Source organism: Vulpes vulpes, chromosome 5 (assembly GCF_048418805.1).
Source record: "Vulpes vulpes isolate BD-2025 chromosome 5, VulVul3, whole genome shotgun sequence".
Lineage (NCBI taxonomy): Eukaryota > Metazoa > Chordata > Mammalia > Carnivora > Canidae > Vulpes > Vulpes vulpes.
In genome coordinates this window covers 58,146,242-58,169,775 of record NC_132784.1, presented here as the reverse complement: position 1 = coordinate 58,169,775, position 23,534 = coordinate 58,146,242, and the positions used below count along the sequence as shown (strand labels likewise).

General features: G+C 59.2%; 1 long non-coding RNA gene across 1 annotated transcript; it reads left to right on the top strand.

The window, feature by feature from the left end:
- The first annotated feature begins 1,239 nt into the window (after positions 1 to 1,239).
- Positions 1,240 to 3,570, top strand: LOC140599018 (uncharacterized). The gene is made up of 2 exons (XR_012001601.1): positions 1,240 to 1,502; positions 1,608 to 3,570. It is a non-coding gene; the product is annotated as an uncharacterized lncRNA (long non-coding RNA).
- Positions 3,571 to 23,534: the final 19,964 nt, after the last annotated feature.

The window sequence follows — 23,534 nt, the reverse complement described above, 5'->3', positions numbered from 1 at the left end:
ATGTCCACTCTGTTTGTGGGACAGTCAGGAGGCCTTGGCCCAACCATGGAGTGGGGAGGGCAGCAGACCCTGCCTACACCCAGAGCACATGCAACAGAGGCCCCAGCCCCTCGGGAGGGCCGCAGTCAGGATTGTGTGGCCAGGACCCTCTCCCTCCTCATGTGTTAGGGGTCACAGCACATGGCCAGGAGGGAAAAGCAGATGGCACCAGTCTGCGCAGAGAGGAGAGCCGAGAGCCCAGCGCGGTGGTCAGATCCCCTGGATGGAGGGGCTGATTCACCGACCAGAATCCTGAGAATGTTCTAATCAAGTCCTGGGGTGGGGGGGCACAAAATTGCTGTTCATTTGCATTCAAACCGTTCCTGATTTTAATTTGGGGAGAAATCAGAGCAGCTGAGAGTTGGTGTCTCTGCGACGCAGACCACAGCTCTCCAGCATTAAGCTTCACTGCCTGGTGAGTCACGCAGGGGTGAGTAAGTCCTGCCTTGTTTCCAGGCTCCTTCCCGGGGCCAGGAACACATTCCAGTGGGAGGCTCCTACGTGTGGCCAGAGGACGGGCGCCTGTGGGTCCTCATGGACCAGGGCGGTCGGGCTGGGGTACCCCGCCGGATGTCTGGGAAGCTGCCTTCCACGGGGCGGCCCGTCTCGCCCCACCCTGCTGGGCTGGCAAGAGCCCAGGACTCAGGTTGACAGAACATGAGAGCCTCCCCTGTCTGGTTCTAATTAGTCTTTTTTTTTTTTTTTTTAAAGATTTTATTTATTTATTCATGAGAAACAGAGAGAGGCAGAGACACAGGCAGAGGGAGAAGCAGCCTCCATATAGGGAGCCCAATGTGGGACTTGATCCCGGGACTCCAGGATTACACCTTGGGCTGAAGGCAGGCCCTAAACTGCTGAGCCACCCAGATGTCCCTTAATTAGTCTTAGTTATGTGACAATGGGAGCTTTAATTGCAACCCCTGCCCCCCCCCCCAAAAAAAAACATGAAGTGTTTCAATGAACTGTGGCTCCTAGGAGCTATCACAAAGCCCAGATGACATGCAGGCTCCCTGACCTGGCCATCACTGAGGATGGAGTGGAGGGGCCCCAGCTCCCCCAACAGCTCCAGGATCTCATTGTCATCTGGCTGCCACCCAGACGACCTCGAGTCTCCAAACCTTGTCCCCCCTGAGCACTTCTGCAGGGTGAATCGCCAGGACGGCGTTGTGGTCCTTCCTCAGCTGCGTGCTTCCTCTGCAGGATTTAGGAATCTATCTGGGTCCCTGAAGATCAGAACAAGCGGCTGCCTTTCTTCCCCTTTCCTGGTGTCTCGTGGTCAAAGCTTCACTGAAGACTCAATGCAAGGCTTACGGCAAATCCCACGAACAGGCTGGCATGACTTGTGGATGGGTGGCCCTTCAGCCCTTGCAGAGCAGTGGGGTATGGGCCTGGCCACCAGCCTGGGGCACCCAGGGCGTCTGTGTCACCTGTGCAGGGGATTAAGTCAGACGCGTCTCAGTGAGGTACTGGCTCCAATCCAGAATCCCTACTTACTGAAGATGCATTCATTGTTTTTGTGTTTGGGTTTTTTGTTTTTGTTTTGAGATGATTGTGATTGGATTTTCCAGGTTCAAGACACTTCTTGGCTCCGAGTCGGAAGAAGGTACACGGTGTAGCAAGCAGCTGTATGTCCCATGCTCACCAAGTCTTGGCACCGCATGCCACCTCTGCTACTGATCAGGAGCCCGCGGTGTGTCTCCCCATCAGCACTGGAGCTACCAGACTCCTGAGCAATGTTTATGCCCCACAGGTGACAGTAGCTCAGGCCTGCATGGGAGGGAAGCTCCCAGGTGGGGCTGCCTCCCAAGACCTGGCTCTGGACGCTGAGTGAAGTGCGAGGCCATGTGAGGGAAGAATGGAGAAACAGGGCGGGGATGGCGCCAGCCTGTGGCAGATGAGTCTGGCACTTGCAGAGGATGAGCAATGGAGTAATGAGCAGTCAGCGCTCACAGAGCGGGGCCCCTCACCCCGGTCAGCCTTGAGGGGGGCCTCCCCACAGCCGGGGGTGCACAGGAGGATCCCTGGGCACGCAGGGCTTGTGTCCCAGGGATGGCACTGGGTGGGAGCAGAGCCTGTGGCAGATGGGATCCAGGTTGGGGCGGGGGGGGGGGGGGGGTCTGATCCTGAGGCCCATGGATCCTTGAGTTTGGCACGAGTGAGAGGCAGCCCAGCGGGAGGGCGTGTCCACACCTGTCTGCTGTGACCCCCAAGCCCCAGACATGGGATACCCAGGCACCCCAGAGGCCACCCTCACGCCCTTCCCAGAGGCGGTGTGTCCTGTGGTTGGCCCAGGAAGTCCCGCCTCCCCTCCACACCTGGGCCTGGAATCCTGATTGTGCCTCCGCGAGCGCGTCCAGCCATGTGTGTGGGTATGTGGGGCCGCTTACCGCCCTCATGCCCCCACACACCAGGGGCACCTATTGTCTGCTGCCATCAGTGGATGTCTGGGTGTGTCCAGTGTTTTGTACAAATACAACCCTTACCAACACGAGTCTGTGTCCCAAGGGTCATAGGCTGACCCCACTGGGTGTGCACAAGTGGAGGCTGTGGCAGGTCAGACAGCTTGTCCCTGGCCTGGACGAGATATCCCTGTGCCCTGGTGCTTGGTGGTGTCAGTCCTGTGGCGGGGCGGGGGGGCCTGCAGCCCGAGCACATGCGGAGGTGTCCCAGGGCATCTCTCACGGTGAGTAGAGTCTGCTCAGCCTTGTGGGCACCAGGCTCCCTCAGGTCCTCCTATCAGCATGTTCTTGCCACCTCACAGACTTCTTTGCCTCTCCCGGGCTGTGGGCTCAGCTACATGACCATGGTCGTGGCTCTGAGCCTTTTTACTCTCTGAACAGGGCCTCTGAGGACCAAAGGCTCTTCATTTTACTGAAGCAAATCCAGGTGGGCTTGTCCTTGTCGGTGGTGTGATCTGCATCCTGGCTCAGCTGTCTCTGTCCCATGGCCCTATGTTCGAAGCTGGCTTCCATGTGCTCCACCGTGGGCCAAACCCTGCCAGGCCGAACACCGTCCTCTTCCCTCTGGGTGCCTGGAGCTGACAGAGACACGAGTGGGAGCCTGAGGCTTCCCCCTCCCAGCTCTTGTCCTGCATCCCTCGGGCCTCGCACTGATGCTGACCTAGCTCAGGGCACACGGTACTCTCCCCCCGGCCTGACTCAGCACAGGTGGAGCGTCCACAAAGGTGCCTGGGCTGCAGCATGGGACACGGAGCCCACCGTGGTGCAGAGCGCTCTCCTGCAGCGACCCCACATGCCTTGTGAGGGTGGCCAGGCATCAGCCAGGGCCAGCTGGCTTCCTGCGCTCTCATCCTCCATAGTCCCCCATGGCCCCTCAGTGGCTCCCCCCAGCCAGGCCCCCCTCCCACTGAATGCTAATCCCCCGCCAACCACGCAGCAAGGGGGGGGGGTGTTATTTTTCTTTTGTTTTCATCCCAATGTTGATGCTCTTTCTACACCTAATGTTATCTGTTGGACACAATTTGGAAAATGTGGTAAAAACATATAAAGAACATTTTCACAATGATGGTAACTTGGGGCCTCAGACTCTGTGTACTTCATGTCTGTTGTGACCCCACCTGATGCCCCAGCCTCTGGACCCCAAGGCGCTCTGGCGAAGGAAGACATGGCCGCCTTGGCACCAGGCACCGGCACAGGGCTGTGGAGGGAGGCCTGTGAGAGTGCCCGCGTCACCCAGGCCAGCTGGGCCAGCGGGGTCCAGTCACCCGCCGAGGAGGGCCGCCCTGGGTAGAACAAGGAGGACCCTGCGTGAGGTCCACTGAGACCAGGTGGATGTTTGCAAACAGCAGGTTGCAACCCATCAGCTGGTTGTGAAATCAATTTAATGAGTCCCGAGTAGCGTTCAAAAAAAGAATAGAAGCACCCATTTGTATGACGATCATAGAAATGATGATTTCTATCAGGGTGTCATTCATCACGCTGCGGGCCAGCCCAGGAGAGTCAGCCTCCTCTCTGTGTGTATGCACCGGCTGTGGCGTCAGGCGAGCTCTGTGAGGTCTGGGTTGACCTTGTGGCTGGGCATCAGGGGAGGCACCCAGGAGGTCCGACCCAACCAGGAGGTCGGGTTGAGGCTGTGGGTGCTGTGACACGGGAGAGAAGGTTGGTGGTGCTTCCGCGGGACTCATCTAAGACCCTGGATAATCACCCCCTCCTGGTGTGTCCCCTGCTTCCTGGGGGCACGGGCATACCCATTGCCATCCCTCCCTGTTCTGTGGCCGAGAATCGCACACCCTCTGGTCTGGGGATGGCACACCATGAGTGGGGCTGTGTGGCCATGTGGGGGGTCCTGCAGACTGGACGCTAATGACCTAACCCGCATCTTGCCGTAATTTGAAGTCGTCCTGCTTCAGGCTGGGCCAGTTCCTTGTGACACCGACTGGTGCCTGGGCGGGGGCAGCAGACACAGCGGCCCCCCACCCCCCACCCTGGGCAGTGTGGGCTCACGGAGACTTCGCTGCACTGGAGGGGGAATGAGTGCTCGCAGCAGACACTGAGCTGCCCAGGCAGAGGGCACAGCTGTCCTGACGGCAGAGCCGAACATGGGATGGGGTCAGGCACGGAACATGGCCACAGCCTGCAGCTCATGGAAGGGAAGCAAAGCCCAAGGTGGCATTTCCCAAATATGTACTATGAGACACTGCCCAATGCCTCCCCACGTCTTTATCCTGTGTCCCCTGCTCCCGCCCCAGATGTCATGTGCAGCCCCCCAAGGAAGCTGCACAAACCAAGGCCTGCAGGGTCCCGTGTGGGAAGCCCATGTGGGTGTCGGTGTTGCTCACCACGGACGAGTCCACCTCGCACTCTGGGGACATGGGGCAGGTGCCCTCGGGGTGGATGATCCCTGTGGTGGGTGTGGGGCCCGACGCAGCCAGAGACCCCTGCCCTGCTGTGGGGGCAGCAGACTCCTATAATGAGCCAGGCCGGGTGCCATGAGCTCTGCTTCCCCGGCAGCTCCACGGTGCTCATGCTCTGTGGGAAGCTGGGGCTTTCCACCCTGAGGGCGGGGTGACTGGTCTGCCTGCCCACACAGTGGGCAGGGGTCTGCGTGACCAGGGCGGGCTCTCCCACCCCCCAGGTATGGAGGACAAATAGCACTTCTCAGCCTGCTCGGCAGAATCGCTTCTTGGAGCGCTATCTGAAAATAGATCCTCAATTTCACAGGTAATTAGGATCTTCCTCTGGAACACCATTAACCACACCAGCGCCGCGCACCCAGCAGCCCCCAGGCTGTCGTCTGTAATCATCTCGTGGCCTACATCTGGGATGGCCGGGCAGCCATGATGCCTCCCGTTGCAGAGCAAACCCAACGGCCTGTGGGGCCTCCAGCACGGTGGGGCTGCGGGCAAGCCTTGGGTCCAGCAGCAGAGGTACCCACCTCGACGCCCTGGCCTCTCCTCCCTGGCCCGCAAGCCTGGCCCTTTCTGATTGCTTAAGGCCAGTGAGACAGACTCACACTCCGGACATTCGAACGTGCTCTCACTCTTGGCAGCCTGGTGTTGGGTTTGCCTGGCAAGTTCTGAGTGGGGTCAGCCGGTGAGCAGGCTGGTGTTGGGGTGGAGCCCAGAGCAGGAGGCAGGGCTGTGCAGGGCCAGGCATCCATAGGGACAGGCTTCGAGCTCTGATGGGTGCCTTTGGTGGGCAGGTGAGCAGGGCCAGGCGCCAGGGCAGACCCGCCTTTGGGGGGTGTGCTGGGTCAGCCACAGTGTCGACCTGGGCAACTGGGAGGACAGGGGGAGAAGGTGGACGATGAGGGAGCTCCCGCCACAGACTAGATGGCCCCAGGGCAGCCTGGCCACCCTCCAACCTGCTTGAACACCTCTGCTCGTCACGCCCGCGTGACCGGAACCCACAGACAACATGGAGGCGATGTGAGTGACCACACAGCGCACAGAGGGCCCGAGCCTCCCTCACGCCGTCCAGAACAGGGGCCCGGGGCGTCCCGTCAGGACCAGTTTACACTCAGGCAGGAGGGCTCCGTCCCGGAGTCGGCCACACATGCTGTGGCCCTTTTCCAAATAGCCTCCTTCCGGGAGCAGAGGGTGGACAGGGCAGGGCCGGGCTGGGTGTGCATGCGGGCCGTGGGGGACCAGGAGTGACCGCCCAGATGGCCGTCCCGTGCTGCCCGCCAGTCTGGGTGGGGGACACTCAGGATTTGCGTTCTAACCTGGGCTTCCAGGTGTTTATGAAGGCGTGTTCGTCAAGTCAGGGGAAATGCACATTGTGTACACTTTGTTAGGTTGACTTAGCGCGGCGCCCCCAACACGCGGGGCGCCTTCCCACCCGCGACAGGCTCCTGTCCGTGGAGGCAACATGGTGGCTGTGTCTCCTTGGGCCCCGTGGTCACCGGGAATGGGATGGGAGAGGGGAGAGTGCCCTGGGCACAGCCCTACTGACCAGAGTCACTGGTCGGGGAAAGAGCTGGCACTCAGTGTGGGAGGCATCTGGCCCTAGTTTTTGGAACTGTCAAGAGGGGAGGGGGCCTGGCACAGCAGGGACGTCCCTGAGACCTGCAGACTGGCTCTCTCTCCAACAGTGCTGTGCAGCTCCTTGGCCAGTGTCTGTCCTGGGGGTCCTTCCCCCGGGTGAGCTCCCCACTGTCAGCAGCTGGACTAGAATTTGGGCTGCTTCATGTGGATGCTCCGGGGGAAGCTGCTGCCCTATGGGTACCTCTGGACAACCTCAAGTGGGCCTGCCAGCGGCTGCTCCCAAGTGGGGTCCTGGGGTGACAGTGCAGCCTCACCTTGCACCTGCCACCCTGAGACAATTCCCCATCCACAGAGGCTGTGAGACGGGACCCAGTTCATGGCCGAGGCTGTTGGATCTGGGACATTCTGTTGGGCAGTGTTGCAGCCGGACTCGGGGGGTGTTGGCTGTGACTCTGCCTTGGCCTCCCTGGCCACATGCTGCCTGGGGTGCCAGGGTAAGGCCAGAAGAGTGAGCATTTTTGGTTGTTTGCTTTTGACTACTTACTAAGAAGCACAATAGGGAACACTGTAGAAAGTTTTAAAAAGATATAAAACACAAAGCTTCTCTCAGTCAATCACAATTTAGCAGAAAATCTGATGAAGCCAAGCACCTCATTTGAGTCAGGTTCCAGTTCACTTCATATGGGCCATTGTGGATCCTGCAGGTAACTTTCCTCTGCTTGCAGCAGTGAGGAAGGTCCAGGCCTCAGAGAGAATGGACTCCAAGTCCAGTAGGTGTTGAGAGGGGAGTCAGGCAGCCCAGGAAAAGCCGGAGGCAGAGAAGCTATGGCTCTGGGGCTCCAGGTCCCTGGCTGGTGGTCATGTGGGCCTGTCCCCTGCTCCGACAGCGTTGGGGGGACAGACCGAGGAGCCCATGGGTCTGCTTTCCAGGGAGGCCCTGGGACAGCGTGCTGCCTGGCCCTGCTTCTAGAACCAGCTGGCACCCCCTCTGTGGTGAGCAGCTTGTTGCCACCGTGAGCCCCCAGACCTACCTCCACACCCTGCGGGGCTGCATCTCATTGCTCCTGTGAGGACGAGAGCCGCAAGGTATGAGCCAACCCCCCCACCCCCAACGGTCAGAGCACAAGGCCATGAGCATCCCCGGGGTCCAGGCTTCGAGGGGGCAGCGGCAGGGGCAGGGCTGTCACAGTGTATGTGGGGGACACCCTGCGGGATGGTCTGGAGGACCATGCAGGTCCTGCTGGCATCTGGAGACCCCTCAGGACAAGGGAGCCCAGCCATGCTCCCAGGACAGCAAGGCCTCTGCTGGAGCTGCCCCTGTAGCCACAGAGGGAGGAGGGAGGAGACGGGAGGGCAGAAGGGGTAGGGGGTGGGAGGAGGGGAAGGGAGGAGGAGGGAGGGAAGGAGGAGGTGGGGTAGGGGGTAGGGGGAGGAGAAGGGAGGAAGGGGATGGGAGGGAAGGGAGAGGGGAGGGAAGGGGAGGAGGACAAGGAGCAGGGGGAGGCTAGTACAGGAGAAGGAGGGGGGAAGGGAAGGGGAGGGAGGGGGGAAGGGAGGACCTCTTCTGGGTGCAGGGGTGACAGAGGCAGGACTCCAGGGTGGAGGATGCCCCACCCGGCCATAAGAGTGTCTCAGGTGACCTGTGAGCTGAGGGGGTGAGGAGCAGAGCGCTGTCTGCAGGAGTGCCTGCTGCCCGTCCACTGCTGGACACATGGCACGGCCGACAGGGCCCCAGGTCCTCGGTGTCTCTTCTCTGCGGGGCTCGTGTTGCAGCAGAGCTCTGCCAGCTGGGGGGCCATCAGATGGGGTGGGGTGCAGGTGGCCACCCCATGAGCCTCCCACCTCCCAGGGTCTGCATGCCCACCTGGCAGGGCCTCTGGGGCTCAGAGGTGAAACGCGGCCTTGTTGCCGTCGGCTTCGGCGTGGCTCCTTCTCCGACCTTCCAGGCTGTGCAGACACAGGACGCGGTGAACCAGTGCCGGGTGAGAAATGGCCTCTTCGTATTTCAGTCCTGGTGACGCTGTGGTGGCCATGGCAACTGCCGGCCCCGTGAGGCCAGGGCTGCTCGTGCCAAGCTCCAAGCTCTGGGGGGAGCCTTGCAGGACTTGGAGCCTCACGTTGTGGATCAGCATCTGGCTTCCCAGGCACCCAGCAGCCTAACCTCAAAGTCAGATTTTCGGCAGCTGCACGGTCCCTCTGCTGCTCGCCCTGGCCCTCAGCCCACTACCCACCCCAGTCCGTGTGTCTGTCTGTGTGCTGGCTGGCAGTTCCCAGAGCATGAGTTTCGGGCGGTTGGGGCTCGTCCTGAGCAAGTCCGTGGCCACAGGAACAGGGCGCAGGCCATGGATGGGAAGGGACCAGCGGGCACTTGGGGGCTGTGAGTGCCACTCATGTCCTGTCTAGGCCAACACTTGGACAGGGTTCAGGGGTTGGGGGGGCTGGGCTTCGCACTGTGAGTGCTGCTGGGGGATGCGGAGCCTACCGTGTCACCACGAGCCCGGGGCCCCAGGCCTCCGTCCCACATGCCGTTTTTAGCTCCTTACGTGCCTTTTCCCCAGCGTGGGCTTGCTCAGCCAGCCGTCAGAGACACTGGGCGGGTTGTTTAGCAAGAGCCAAGATCAGTGCAGGCCTCCCACGGGGAGCCTGGGTCAGGCTGGGCATGTCCTGGAGCTGCGGTCCTGGGGCTGGGCTGGCCAGGACACAGACCCGGTGATTCAGGACAAGCTGCCATGCGTCACAGAGGCCTGAGGTGTCTCCCTAGGTGTGACCGGCTGAAACTCAGCTCCACCAACAGCAGGTTTTCCACTCGCTTTACCAAACCTGAAGTTCACGGGATAGAAGCCTAATTGGCGTTTGGCAAAATCTACCCAGAATTTCCACGTGTCTCCCTCCTCCCTGTGTTTCTGGGGATGTCACAGCAGCTGCTCCTCCAGAAGCTCCGGGAACCGGCCCTTCCAGTCCCACAGCCCCTTCCCATTGCTTGCCCCACCCTGGCCACTGTACTTCAGGTGAGCCGTGGGCAGAAGCAGGACCGTGGAGCGGCCTTGCCTGGATGCACGTGTGCGGAGAGGGCTTCGAGGGGCGCCGATGCCCAGAGCCTCCCGACCCACTGTGCAGTGCCAGGGGAGCTTGCTCTCCAGTGGCAGAGGCCATGCTGCCTGGGGTCCCCAGCCCGGGGGGTGGGTGTCAGGAACGCGAGACTGCCTGGTCGGCTGGCTACTCACCCATGCTGCCCAGGAAGGTGGTCTTGGCGACGGAAACCTGGCAGCCAGGACCAAATCCACGTGGTCTTCAGGCCTTTCCGTTCTTGTACGTGGTGAGCCAGCAGCAGGCGTGTCCAGGTGGCTGGTCCCGTGCAGCCCTGGAAGGGGGGCCAGATGAGCTCCTTGGACTTTGAGGGCTGGACGTGGGACAGCACATGGGTGCCAGGGCCACTGGATACCTCGGCCACTTTTCTGATGAGGCGCATGAGGTTTAAAACACAAATGAGGAGCAGCATGCAGGGGGCAGCAGTGCCTCAGGTGGTCTGGACGTGCTGGCACTGCCCATGGAGCTAGGGTTCGCGGTCAGTGCAGAGTGTAGGACTTGCTCCTGCACCCCTGCCTCCCACTCTGCCCCAGGCGCCACCGCTCCTGGAGGGCTCAGGGAGGTCATGGGGGCGGAGCCCGAGGCAGCCAGTGGCACAGCTTGCATTTCTGTGCTTTCCTAGAAAACTCACTTTTCTTAGATCAAATGAGGATTGGGAAGAAAGATCATGGTACCGAATAAAGTCACATTTATTTTATTCAGTCATCTTCTGGATAAATGACTCGCTTCCCCCTGCCTTGCAAGAAAATGCTCCAGGATGGCAGCAAGAAGAGAAAGGAGGGAGGGTGGCAGGAAAGACGGGGCCCAGGAGGGGCTGGGGTGTGCAGGGGCGCCGGGGGCATCCTGGAGCGGGAGAGGCCACACAGGTCACACAGGTCAATCCGCTGGGGGCGACGGTGTAGAGGGCCCACCGGGAGCACACACCTCACCTGACCTCCGGCCACCAACCCCTGTTGGGGGTCAAATGACATCTCCCCCAGGACCTCAGCACACAGCCTGATTGGGACATGGGCTGCTACAGGTGCCTCAGCGAAGACGAGGCTGTGCCAGGCTGGGGGCCATCCTTCAGGAGGGTTGGCATCCTTGGAGGGCAGGGGAGTGCGTGGGAGGAGGCCCCTGACAACACAGGCAGGAATGGAGCACCCTGACGGCTTCAGGCGAGCCCCAGAAGCTGGGTGGGGCCTGGACAGACCCTTCTCCACACCTGCTCTGTACGTCTGGCTTGTGCTCTGTGAGGGGCAGAGTACTGTTAAGGCTGCCCGGGGTGGGGACCATGTGGAGGCAGCCCCAGGACCCTGGCATGGCCTCCGAGGGGCCTCCATCTTCCTATCCTCCCCCTGCTGCCCTTCACGGTGCAGTGTGGCGTCTGGGCGTAGGCTAAGCCAGGGAGCCCACTGGGATTGCCATCATGCTAATTGGACCTAATGTGCCAAGGTTCCTGGGCAGGTCCCGACAGGAGACACTCGAGGAGAGTGACAGATGGGCAGAGCAGCACCACACAGTAGATGAACGCCCCCACCAGTGCAGGTGGCTCTTCTGGTGGAGGGCAGACAAGGCTTGCTGAGCCCCCGGCGGGACGAGGATCCGGCACCCAGAGCCCAGGACAGGGCGTGGCTGCGGGGGACTTCAGGCACTGGCACAGGGGAGGCCACTGCTGGAAGAAGGCAGGTACCTGCGGGCTCAGGCCCCGGGAGCACCAGGTCCCATCCCCACCCCACATGGCCTCCCCGCATGGCCTCCCTGCGTGGCCTGGGCGCCTGCCTGCAGGCTCATTCTGGCACAACCCCTGGAGGATCCCCACGGACGCCCTGTCCCAGCCCACTGGCCTCTGGGGATCCCACCCACCCCCTTACTGGCTTCAGGCCACATCTCCACAGCCCCCTCGTTGGAGCGTGCTGGCGCCCCACTTCCCTCAACCCCAGGATAAGAGCTGCCTGCCCCAGCTACGGGGCCCGAGCCTCCTCTGCACACACACTTCATGGCAGAGCCTTGTGTCTTCGGCAGACAACGTGCTCCTTCACCAGGGACAATGTCTTTCCGGTCTTGGCCGCGTCGGAGGCGCCTGTGTGATGGCAGGGCCTCATGCAGTGGCTCGCATCTGCCCGCCTCAGTAAGGAGGGACATTGCTCACAGCACAGCTTCCAGGCCAACATTTCTTGGGACATGGTGCAGGTTCTGAGGTGCTTGCTCCCTGGAGCCCCTGGGCCCCTCGCCGGTCCCCAGCCTTGGACGGTCCAGCCATGGACACCACCGGGACCATGTTAGGGGCCACTGCAAGGCACTCTTCACGTAGTGTGACCAGTCAGGGCAAAGCCAGCAAGTCCCAGGGCTGTCATCACCACCACTGAGCAAAACTTGGGCAGCAGCACTGGATGTGACCAGGTGGGCATCTACAGGACAGCAGAGAGGGTGCCGAGATGCAGCTGCAGCAGGGCCAGCCTCATGGTGACAGACGGGCCTGGACAGCATCCTGGACAAACGTGGAGCAAACCCATGCACCAGGAGTCATGCACCACCGTCCGTGACTGTGTCCTCAGTGCTTCCATCCTGACATGACTGTCTGATAACTGCAGGGACAGGAGTGAGGAGAGAGAGGCCTGGGTAGGGGGCCCTGCACCCAGGGAGCATAGCCACCTCCCTGCAGGAGCACAGAGGCAGCAGCTGCCAGGGCTGGATTGGCACCCGAACGCTGTGAGGCCCCTGCTGGCTCTGAAGCCCGATGGCACTGTGTACCCCGTGTTCCCCAGTGGCTGCAGGGCCCCTGCTCCAGGCCAGCTCACGGCTGCCTAATATGCAGGCACCAGGCTGGTGGACAGCCTGTGGTGTAGGCGGCGCTCTGGGATGACCCCTCCTTCCTTTCAAGCCCAGGGGTGACCCTGCTGTGCCCCCCAGAGCCCCCTTCCTGCTGTGGATCCACTGCCATCAGACGGCCCTTTGTGGGCTCTCCCCAGCCTTGCCTGTCAGGGGCCCCATGCCCAGGACGGGCCTGCGGGGACAACCCCTGGACGGGCCTGCGGGTGGCTTGTCCCGGACATGCATCAGAGCACTGGCAGCTCCTTCTGAGTGAGTCTGTGTGGACAGGGCGAGGCCTGCAGACAGTGAGCCTTTCATGGATGAGAAGAGGGCTGGTGCGGCAGCGGGGTCCTTGTGGATCCATTTGTGCAGAAACCAGAGCCTGGCCCCTGGACAGGGCCGCGTGGCTGCCAGCTGCCCCAACACTGCGCCTCCCCATTGTGACTCAGGGGCTCCGTCTGTTCTCCGCTTCCCTTGGCGCATGTTTGCTGAGCACCTGCTGTGAGTGACAGGTGAGGCCGCACAGTTTCTGGCCCCTCCTTCCCGGGGACACCAGGACTCAGCACAGAGGCGTCAGGAGCGGAGCTGGGGCCCCGTCAGGAGATGCCTGCAGACCTCGCTGCTGCACTGAAAACCAGCCCTTGCTGTGCGGCCCGGACATCCCTCGCGGTCTCCGGGCCTCTGTCTTTGGCCTGAGGCCAGCAGGCGGACGTGCATCCCAGAGGCTGGTCCTGAGGACCCAGGCCGCCTGGCAGGAGGCGCGTCCCCCACCAAGTGAGGGGATGGTGTTGTCTGAGCGCAGCTTGGGACGAGGTCAGGAGGAGGCCAGGGGGTCAGAGAGGCAGGGCCTTCCCTCCCTCGGGTCTTACACCGACTATCACTGCGTTTAGGCTCCGGGAGCTCCCGGCAGCTTTTATTAAACTGTTTGCAATGTAAACAGTGAGCTCTTAGGCTTCAATTTTCTAAACTCATATGTGAAGCTAAACAGACTTGGCCTCAGGAGTTTTGGCGACATGGACCCCGTCTCGGCGCCAGCCCGTGCGAGCCATGGTGGGTGAATGTGCTTCGCAAACCACAACTTTAGTGTGAAAAAAATACCGCTCGCCCACCAAGACGAAAGATGGAAAACAACACACCTTTATTCCACGAACAAAGCACACACTGATGGGTCGAGTCGGGGCACGCTGGGCACACAGCGTCCCAGGGAGCACGTCACCGTCCCAGCACACCTGGCTGTCAGCAGAGCCAAGCACCCGCCGTGGATGTGTTTTTATCGAGCCCCCAGGCCCAGGCACCGTGGGCCAGGGGTCTGTCCTTATACCCGCTCCCACCCCTGGCCCAAAGTGCCCTGACCGCTTCCACCCTGCGCCCCGTGGCCTCCTCACTCCTTGGTGTGTCCTGGGCACAGACCCCCGGTGCACCGGGTGCTGGAAACCAGTGCAAGTGGCTGTGAAAGACACGAGGCCTTGGAAGCATGAGCTCTTCAGCCAGGAAAGGTTTGACTCATGGCCCAGAAACAGCACTTCTTCAACGAAAGTGAGTCACCCCGAAGGCTCGGCGCTCAGGAGAGCCACTAGCTGGTGACGTGGCTGGGGGTATGCAGGGCATGGCAAGCAGACCAGGGGACAGGGCTGCAGACAGGCCTTGGCTCTGAAGCACAAAGGTCACCCTATGGGGGCCTGACCTGCATGACTGTGCCCTGTTCCACCGCATGAAGGGCTCCAAAGGGGGCAAGTGGAGGAAGGGGGAGGATGCGCCTGGAGCCACCAGCCCTGACCTGGGGGGATGGGAGCCATGACCACAGGGGCAGAGGAGCCTAGGGCCAGGGCATTGCCCCGTGCAGGACATGGCCTACCCTTGACATTGTCCCTCTTCTGAGCCTTTCTCTGGTCCCCTGGCCCAAGGGAGGCCTTCTGCTCTGGTCTTTGGGCTGCCCCTTACACCTGCTGCACCTGAGGGGAGGCCAACCTCTGTTGGTCAGCTGGCTGGGCTCCCACCTGACTGGCCAAGGCCCCAGTGGTGGCTGCTGGTAGCCACAGCTTTAGGACTAAGGGAGGGTCTGGACTTGTGTGAGACACATGTCAGCCAAAGCAACGGTGTATCAAGTGCCTTCTGCAGGCTGGCCTGGGGGACAGGGTGGGGGATGTGGAGCTGTTGGTCAGGCCACAGTGACTGAACCCTAAGTCTGGCCCTGGGACCCGACAAGCTTGAGGCAGACCTGACTCGGGGTGGTCGCAGGCCCCGGGGTGCTGGGGGCAGAGAGGTAACTGGGGCACAGGCATGGGGCAGGATACAAGGAGGGCTGCCGCCCAAGCCCACAGCAGGGCTGCCCTCTCCAGGACGTAGTGTCTAGCACACGCCTCTGCATGTCGGGTTTGGGGCCCACGCACAGACGCAGATTCTGGGCTGTTGGCAATGACAAACAGGAAAACATGGGAATGTAAGGAATGAGGTATTGCAGCTGGAACCTTGCCTGCTCTGGGGCTCTGATGGACATGGCTCCCGCTCAGGCCCCATCCCCTGTGGCCTCCTCAGTGCCCCACCCCTGCCCCCAAGTGCACAGGATGAAGTCCCTGGAGGGCCACCCCTCCCCGAGGGCCCCCCATCTGGGCCTCTGGGCTCACAGGAGCACCAGGAGATCCAAGCTGAGGGGAGCTGGCCGTCTATCACCAGTGCCCAGGACGGGAGGGCAGCCTGGCCGAGGGCACCTGATGAAAAGACTGAGGGGCAGAAAGAACCAGTCCTGTGGGGCCAGCCCCTCAGCCGGAGTCACATCTGCCTGGAGACGATAACCAGCAGACACAAGGAAACCCAGATCTGGGCGCCACAGGAAGGGCGCAGGAGGGGTCCTTGACCCCAGCAGGGAGTAGTCATGGGGCCCAGGGGAGCGTGAGCTGTGGAGGGTAAGGGTAAGCTCAAGGGACCCCTGTGGCTCAGGCAGCCTATGGGGACAGGGAAAGGAAAGCACACTTCCTGAGACATCAAGACCCAGACCCTTCACCCAGGTTGACTGAGTTCCTCCCCCTCAACTGCTCAGCTCTTCCTGCCAGATGTTCAGCGCTGCCTCAGTTTACTGACTGTGCTTTAGGCAGAGCCTGAATTAATTAAATCAATAGAACTGCTCTCAGGGCCTGCCTGCCCCAACCTGTGAACCATAGCCTTGATGGGCCTTAACACACTGTGTAGTAGGATGACAGACTCAGCAACAGCTGTGTGGGGAGATGCGGGTGCGGAAACATGTAAAACACGTCAACTCAGTGGGAATAGATGGATGGAGAGAGGGGTGAGTGGATGGACGGATGATGAGTGGATGTGTGGGTGGACAGATGGGTGGACGAGTGGGTGGATGGGTGGATTAGTGGAAGGGTGGATGGATGATGGATGTGTGGATGGGTGGATGGGTAACTGGATGGGTGGATGGATGGATGGATGATGAATGTGTGAGTGGATGAGTGGGTAAGTGGATGGGTGGATAAGTGGATGGGTAGATGGATGGATGGGTGGATGGGTAAGTGGATGGATGGATGAGTGGAAGAATGGATAGATGATGGATGCATGGATGGATGAGTGGATAAGTGGATCAAGGGGATCAAGTCCCACGTCGGGTTCCCCGCATGAAGCCTGCTTCTCCCTCTGCCTCTCTCTCTCTCTCTCTCTCTCTCTCTCTCTGTGTGTCTCTAACAAATAAAATCTTAAAAAAGAAAAACAAGTGGGTGAACCAGTGAATGAAGGTCAGATTCTCCCTGTAAAGCATGAGCACAGTGAGAAAGTCCTGGAACCTTACAAGTTACCTCTGAGACATGTCCCCGTTCCAACCCAGTCTCAGTAACTTCATCTGTAGACTGGGCTTTTGACCTGCCTTGTCTTCCTCACAGGAGGGCTTTGAGGGTCAAAGAGGTACAGCACCGTTGAAAAGCACTTTGAAAACTATAGTTGAATTATGTGCATGAGCTGTGTGCGATTATCACCTAGATTAAGTGGAATCTAAATTAGTGAAAATTTTGGGTGAGAGGTTTACTGCTTTAAAAAATGCTTTATTCCTTTCAAGTATATGTAGTTATAGGCACTAATTGCTAAAAGTGTATTTTCGAGTTGAAGTCTTGCTGGGCCTATTTCAATGAATAGGGTGAAAATCTCGCAATCAGTAGCCTTATTTGCCTGCAAACAATGAGCATCCCTAACGTCCTTCAAATTGTTGTGTAAAACTAACATTTAAATCTTGTTTTAAGTGATTAAATTGCCTGGCAAACCCCTTTCTCACTAAAAAAGTTGAAGAGTGAACTTGAACCAGCCAAATATCATTAGCGACCCATCATCCCACGTTCCATACTGAGGTAGTCTCGACTGATGTTTTTCGGGTACAGGGCACCAGAACACAGAAGGTAGAAACATCCACAGAATACTGTGATCTTCATTTTCTGGCCATAAACCTAGATGCGCCGACAGCCAGTTTCTGGGTTTGCGCTATTTGGGGTGAAAGGGAGGACAGCTGTCCCTGTGGAGTCGCTTGACTTTGGAGAGGCTGGGAGGTGCACCTGGCAGAGTCCTTGAGCTCGGTGCAGGGAGCATCATGTGGTGCAGGGAGCACCGAGCCTGGTGCAGGGAGTCCTCATGCAGGGGAGCTTGGCACAGATATCAGTCACAGAGGCGACGTGACATCAAGGCCGTGAGGGAAGTGTTCCCACGCCACCTGAACGCATACCTGTTTCTGCCTCTCTGCTGCTTTTTACAAAAACTATGAAAACCTGTCTCTTGTTTGGGATCCTTTTGTTCTTCCTCCAAGTAAAAAGCATACTTGGCAGCTAGGGCTGCTTTTCAGCCTCTGATGCTTTCCCTTCCGATTAAAATTAAGTGGGGCCCCCAGGCATATCTCGTGATCACAAGCCACTCTCTTGGCCAGACATGCTGTTCTTACGTGAATAGCGTCATTGTTACACAGCCCCAGATGCAGGGAACGTGGAAGAAGGACTAGTGCCCCCATGACAACAGGGCCTGTGAACAGTCAGGCACCACAGCTTCTGTGTCCAGGAAGGTGGACCTACAGGGGCTACAGTCACCCTCTCACCCCAGCAAGCAAAAAATGGGGAAAATCTGTGAAACCTGTTACACAGTCAACCTCAGGCAGTGAGGGTCAGCAGCCCCTAGACGGGATGGAGGAGGAGGGGCCACCCAGCTTGGCGGGGGTGCAGGCGGCCGAAGAGGGAGCCGCCAAGGGTGGTTTGGGTCCGTGTGTACACGGGAGGAGTTCCCAAGGCCAGGCAGAGAACCCCTCTGGAGGATTCAAGGGGGCAGTGCCTGGCCTCCCATAAGGCCTCCAGAACAGGATCTACACAGCTCATAGGGCACCAGGCCATGTTCCCAGAAGGGTTTTGTGTTAGTAGTAGGAATGATTATCCCAGGACTGAGTGCTGCTCTGGTCCTACCCACCGGACCTTAAAGGCTTCCAATTATCCCCAAATTTATCTTAGGTTTAATATAATCCCAGTAAACACCCAACATGGCTTCTTGCAGACGTAGGTTTATTGTGAGATCTGTATGGAGGACACAGGCCCTGGGATATGTCGCTACAGCAGTGTTGGGAAGGGACATGAGGGAGCAGTTATTTGGTGGGACTTTGAGACTCACAGGAGTGCAGCCGGCCTGGGGCCAGCAAGGGGCTCGACCTGCAGGTCAGAGGACAGAAGAGAGAGAACAGTTCTTAGGCTTGACACCAAGGGCACGACCCATCAAAGGAAAAGCTGACAAACTGTGCCTTGTCTAGAAATGAACAGTTCTTCCATCATGAAGATGTGTCAAGAGGCTAGAAGACAAGCTACAGACTGGGAGAGAATATTTGCAGACTATGGATCTGGCGATGGTCTTGTGCACATAGGATGTATAAAGAGCCCCGGGGACCTGGAGGTAAAACAAAACCACAACAATCCCACCAGAAAACGTGCAAAGACGCAAAGAGACATCTCACCAAAAAGGCTGCACAGATGGCGGGTAAGCGCACGAGAGATGCCGACACTTGTCACCACGGCCGGGAGAGCATTTAAACAGAAGCCACGAGTCAGCATACGCTGGCCAGCATGGCTGGATGAGGACATCATCACCCACAGGTTGCTAGAGGAGATGGAAATGGCAGAGGAACTCAGGAGAGTATGAGGTCGCACTTGCCCTATGACCCGGCATCTGCCCCTCTCCATCCTTCACCCTGGGGAAACTAAACAGGTTCACCAAAACCCAAAGTGAAGACTTACGTGTGCAATGTCCAGGGTGCTAGTTCAACGCAGCCAAAGCACCCGGGCGGATGTGCAGACGAGCCGGTCCTCCCTCCTATGGGATCAGACTCGGTGAGAGAGGACAGACTGTAGATCTGCAGCTCGCTGAGCCAACAGAAGCCACTCTCGAAGGGCTATGCGCACACGATTCTGCTGATGACAAGTATGGGGGGGAAGCGAGTGGTACAGGGCGGGGGGAAGCTGGCATGGCCATGACCAGCGTGTTGGCGGCCATGTGATCTGTAGGTGAGGCAAGATGGCACGTGCGTGCACACACATGTGTATGGGCCTGTAAAACCGTGAAATCTGAGCAAGTTCTATAAATTCTACCATTGCCAGTTTCCTGTTATTTCTGTGAAAATCCAGTGAAAATCCAGTGGGACCTCTTTGTACATTTTTTGGGGCAATTTCTTGGGAATCTATGATTACTTTAAAATAAAGTGGGGCCGCCTGGGGGGCTCAGCAGTGGAACGTCTGCCTTTGGGTCAGGTTGTGACCCCGGGGCCCGCAGGGAGCCTGCCTCTCCCCCTGCCTGTGTCTCTGCCTCTCTTTCTGTGTGTCTCTCATGAATAAATAAATAAAATCTTAAAAAATAAAAAAATAAAGAAAAATAGACAAGATAAAGGCTTTTCACAGATACTAAAGCTGAAATAACTTCCCAGCAGTAGAGCTAAATTTCAAGACATGTTAAAGGAAGCCCTTCAGGAAGAGGACGGCAGGCAGGAACCTCTGTCCATGCGCAGCCGCAGCCAGCCCGGGGACGGCAGCTATATAGGGAAATAATGTGGGATATTTATGATTTTTTCGTTACTTAAATCTCTTTAAAAGATGATTCGCTCCTTGAAGGAAAGTAGCAGCCACAGGCTGTGGCCTTTGTAACATGTGCAGAGGGAGACGTGGGGCAGGAGCCGCGGCGGGGCCTGGGAGCAGAGAGGAGGACTCGGCCTGGCGCCGTGGCCGGGGGCTCCACGTGCGTCACCTGGGTCACCCGTAGACTCAGAACCACCTCGGAAGCAACTGGACGAAGAGCTGCAGCTCCTCCGACTATGAGGCAGAAAGACACAGGATCAGAGCAAACACTCAGCTTGGGGCACAAGAGGACGGTGAGGAGGGAGTGGCTGGTGGGACAGAAAGCAAGTCACCAGTTGGTGGGTTTAAATCTGCCCACATTGGTGATTCTACTGCTGGTGATGGCCTCAGTGACCTCTGTCCACAGGCAGACCGACACCGCACAGTAGGTCGGCCGCCCGCATCCTGCAGGAAACTTACTCTGTGCACACCTGAGAGGCCTAAGGTCGAGACTGCTAGAGACACATGCGCCCTGACACGATCCGCAGATTGCTATTGGACTGGGTCGATGCCAGAGCAGAGATAAAGGGAGGCGTCCTAATAACAGATGGGGCGGCTAACCTGGAATGCAGACCTGCTCTAAATAACCCACCCCACCCACGTCTGTGGTGGGAACCTACGGGCTGTGAGGAGCAGTGGACACACGTGCGGCGGTGTGCTCAGCACTCCCATCCCCACAGATCCAGGCCCCGCGGGCAGCCAGGGTGCCTGGTGAGCATCCACGGAACACGCCACCCAGCGACTTGCTGTGCGTGTGTGCATCACGAGCTCACAAACAGGTCCTGACCTGCAGCTTGGACCGCAGCACGGCCTCCATCAATAGAGTGCCTTCTCATAAAGTCTGTTTCCTAGACCATCACGGCCTCGGTCCCACGAGCTGCTGGGGGCAGCGAGGGCGCCCAGGGGCAGAGTGTGGCTCAGAAACCAAGGCCGTGGGGTCAGGATGCAGATGGAGAGAAACATGGTCACTGTGGGCACCACGGCGAGAAACGTGCAGTAAAGGATTGCTGGGGACACTTTACGCCAACAGATTCCACAAACTCAGGGGAGAAGGGCAGATTCCCTGAAAGACGTAAATGACCAGAGTTTGGCCAAATGACCAATAGCCTGAACGACACTGCATCCAGTGAGGAAACGGGGTCTTCGGGTCCAAGTCCGCCAGCTGCCAGCTCCCAGAGACACAGTCTTCCCCACTCTTCCCATGAGCTGAGGGCAGGGTTTCCAGACCCCCAAACCCAAGGAGGAACAGGTGTGAAGGGGGCGCCTGCCTGGTGCCTTCAGTCCTCAGGGAGCTCACCCTCCACTTCCAATGGCACCGCCTGGACCCGAGGGCAGGACGGTGGCTTCTCAGGCTAACTGTAGGTGGGGCATCCCACCAGCCTGGGTTTGGACGTAGTGGGAGGTGAGGCTGGGCCTGGGGGCGGGTTCTGGGAGGTGGGGGTCGTGTGGCCATTGCTGCCAGCAGGACCCCGTGGCTGGCCCCTTGCTTTCACCGTCTTCCACCCGACTTGAACAGCACCCATCATCTCCCCACTGGAAGAGGCCTGCGCCGTGGGAATGCACTGGCAGCTATGGACACCCGCACTCGCCTGTGAGCCTGGCGGCAGTGTCATCCCTGGCACTGTGCTGTAAGGATGGAGGACAGTTCGGGGGTGGGGGAGGCCCAGGCCAGCAGAGCCCGAGGTGCTGGGACGGCATGTGCACCTGCGTGGCTGCAGACTGACTTCGCATGGCCTTGAACCACGGTACCTGGTCTGCCGCCAGGTAATGCCCAGGAGCTGTGGCAAGGCCGTCCTCACTCTGTGGCTACAACAAGCCCACCCAGGCCCTGGCTGTGCCATCAACCCTCCGTCAAGGCTCAGCAGTGTGCCATCACCTGAGGATGCCAGTTCCCAGGAAACAGAGATGCCCTCAACTCAGGGCGGCCAGCACCCTCCCACCCCAGGGCATCACTCGGACATAGCTTCACAGCACCGGGATGACCGTCTAATGGTAGAGCCTGGGCCTCCTGGGGCACAGAGACAAGACCCCAGGGCCGCGCTCTGGGGATAGGCCTTGAGTGGGGAGGGTGCCTCCAGGAGCCCCCAGACGACAGGCCCTTGGAGACAAGTTGCAGTTGTTCTGCGGGCCACACTTGGTCCAGGGGGTTGTGTGCACAGCAGCGTTGTCACAGGCAGGCCCTCGGGGCAGCAGGAACTGTCTATGCACCAGGCCACACAGAAGGGGTGCCTGGTGGCGAGAAGGGTGATGGCTGCTCCATCCTTCCAGGGGATGGCAGCTGCCTCCAACATGGGTCCCACTGGCACTCCCCCAGGGAGCATGAGGAGGCTGTGACCACCACGCCGGTCCTGTGGGGCCGCAGACCTGCCCGGCTCTGTGCCCCAATGGTCACAGACACAGGGCCCGTGAGAGACGGCCACAGCTGTAGGTCAGGCAGCGCAGGGAAGGGCCAGACTCGGAGCGCTGGGCCACGGGAGCCTCAGGGCAGCCAAATGTGCTCACTCCTGTGATGGCAGTCACCTCCACCCATTGCCCCACCATGTCCCTCCATGCGTGCGTGTGTGAGGTGACCTAGCACCGCGGCCCTGGGTGCCCCCCCCAAAGCTCGGAGGTTTGCGGCCCACCCTGGAGGAGGCACGCGAGGCCAGCCCACTTCCCACTGTGGCATAACCGACAGTTACTCATCTCATCCTAACTTAATTTTTTTGGCATCAAGAATTACAGATAGGACGTGCTTTACATGTGAGATGGCAAATTAGGTTAGTGCTCCCGCGTCTGTCTCAGGGAAGCCTGATTGTAAAACCAAGAAGGGAAAACCGTTCTTCAAAACTAAGACAAACAACTCCTGATGCACCTCAGCCTCACGCTGCCAGTGGGGGGCCGAGCCTCGGACAGAGACTCACACGGAAGCCTGTCCATGGGGTTCCCAGCAGCCCAAGGCGGGGCGGCCACCGATGGCGCTCAGTCCACTCGTGGCAGGACAGTTTGGCCATGACAAGGGGCGAAGTCCTGAGAGGTGCTGTGCTGTGCGTGAATCCGAAGCCCACAGTGTGCAGTGGAGGAAGCAAGGTGCAGGGCCTCCTGCTGTCTGGGTCCCACCGTGGGGGTGCCCAGTGCATGTCCATGGAGGCGGGATTGACAGCACTGGTGGGGCTGGGGCGGGGTGACTGAGGGTGCCGGGCTGCCCTCTGGGGTGATGAAATCATGGGAAACAGATGGAGAGGGGAGTCGCACAGCACTGTTGACGTGCGCCCAACTGTGCACTGTAAGACGCTCAACGTCATCTTACACGAACTTCATGTTAAAAAGTGTGTTTGCACAGAGGCCCTTTGCCTTGTTTAGACACCAGCGTCGGCGCAGGCTCCACATCCAATGTGGACACACTTCTGGGAAATGTGTAATTACCGTTGTGCAGACACCATCCTCATGGTGTCATCGGCCGACCCCCTGCACAGGATGTCACAGGTTTGCAGAAGCAGAAAGTTACCACAGGGCCTGTCCTAGAAGAGATGCTGGGGTCACGGAGTCTCCCCAGCTGGGGACCCCGCCTGCTCAGATCAGGGGACCTTGAAATGGAGAAGCTGAGATACTAGGATCTTTGTTTACCTGCACTTGGTTACGAGAAGACACCGGTGTTTACTGGACTTTGGTCTCACACTTGGGAAGGGCTGGCACCCGGCCCCTGTGGGAGGTGAGTGGCTCTTAAGCTGCCGAGGCTCGGCCAGCTCCAGTCAGCTGACCTCGTCCTCGGCTCCCCAGGGGAGGTTTTGGTCAGTGCAAGTGGGGGTAAAACCCATCAGAAGTGGGCCCTTGGGCGTGTTTCCCTTATTTCACAAGATCACCAAGAGGAAAGGAAACTAAGAAAATGGGCATCTGCAGAAGCACCACCTCTTTGCAGAAACCATCCCTTATTTTGTGGATTTGTATTTTTGCCCCTGGAATATAAAATCCTATTGTCAGGAATGGGGGGGGAGGCAAAACTCGCTTTGAAATCAATAGCTTCCAGGCCATTCTTCGGAGGCCAGCCCAGCACCGGTGAGCCTGCACCCAGCACCGGT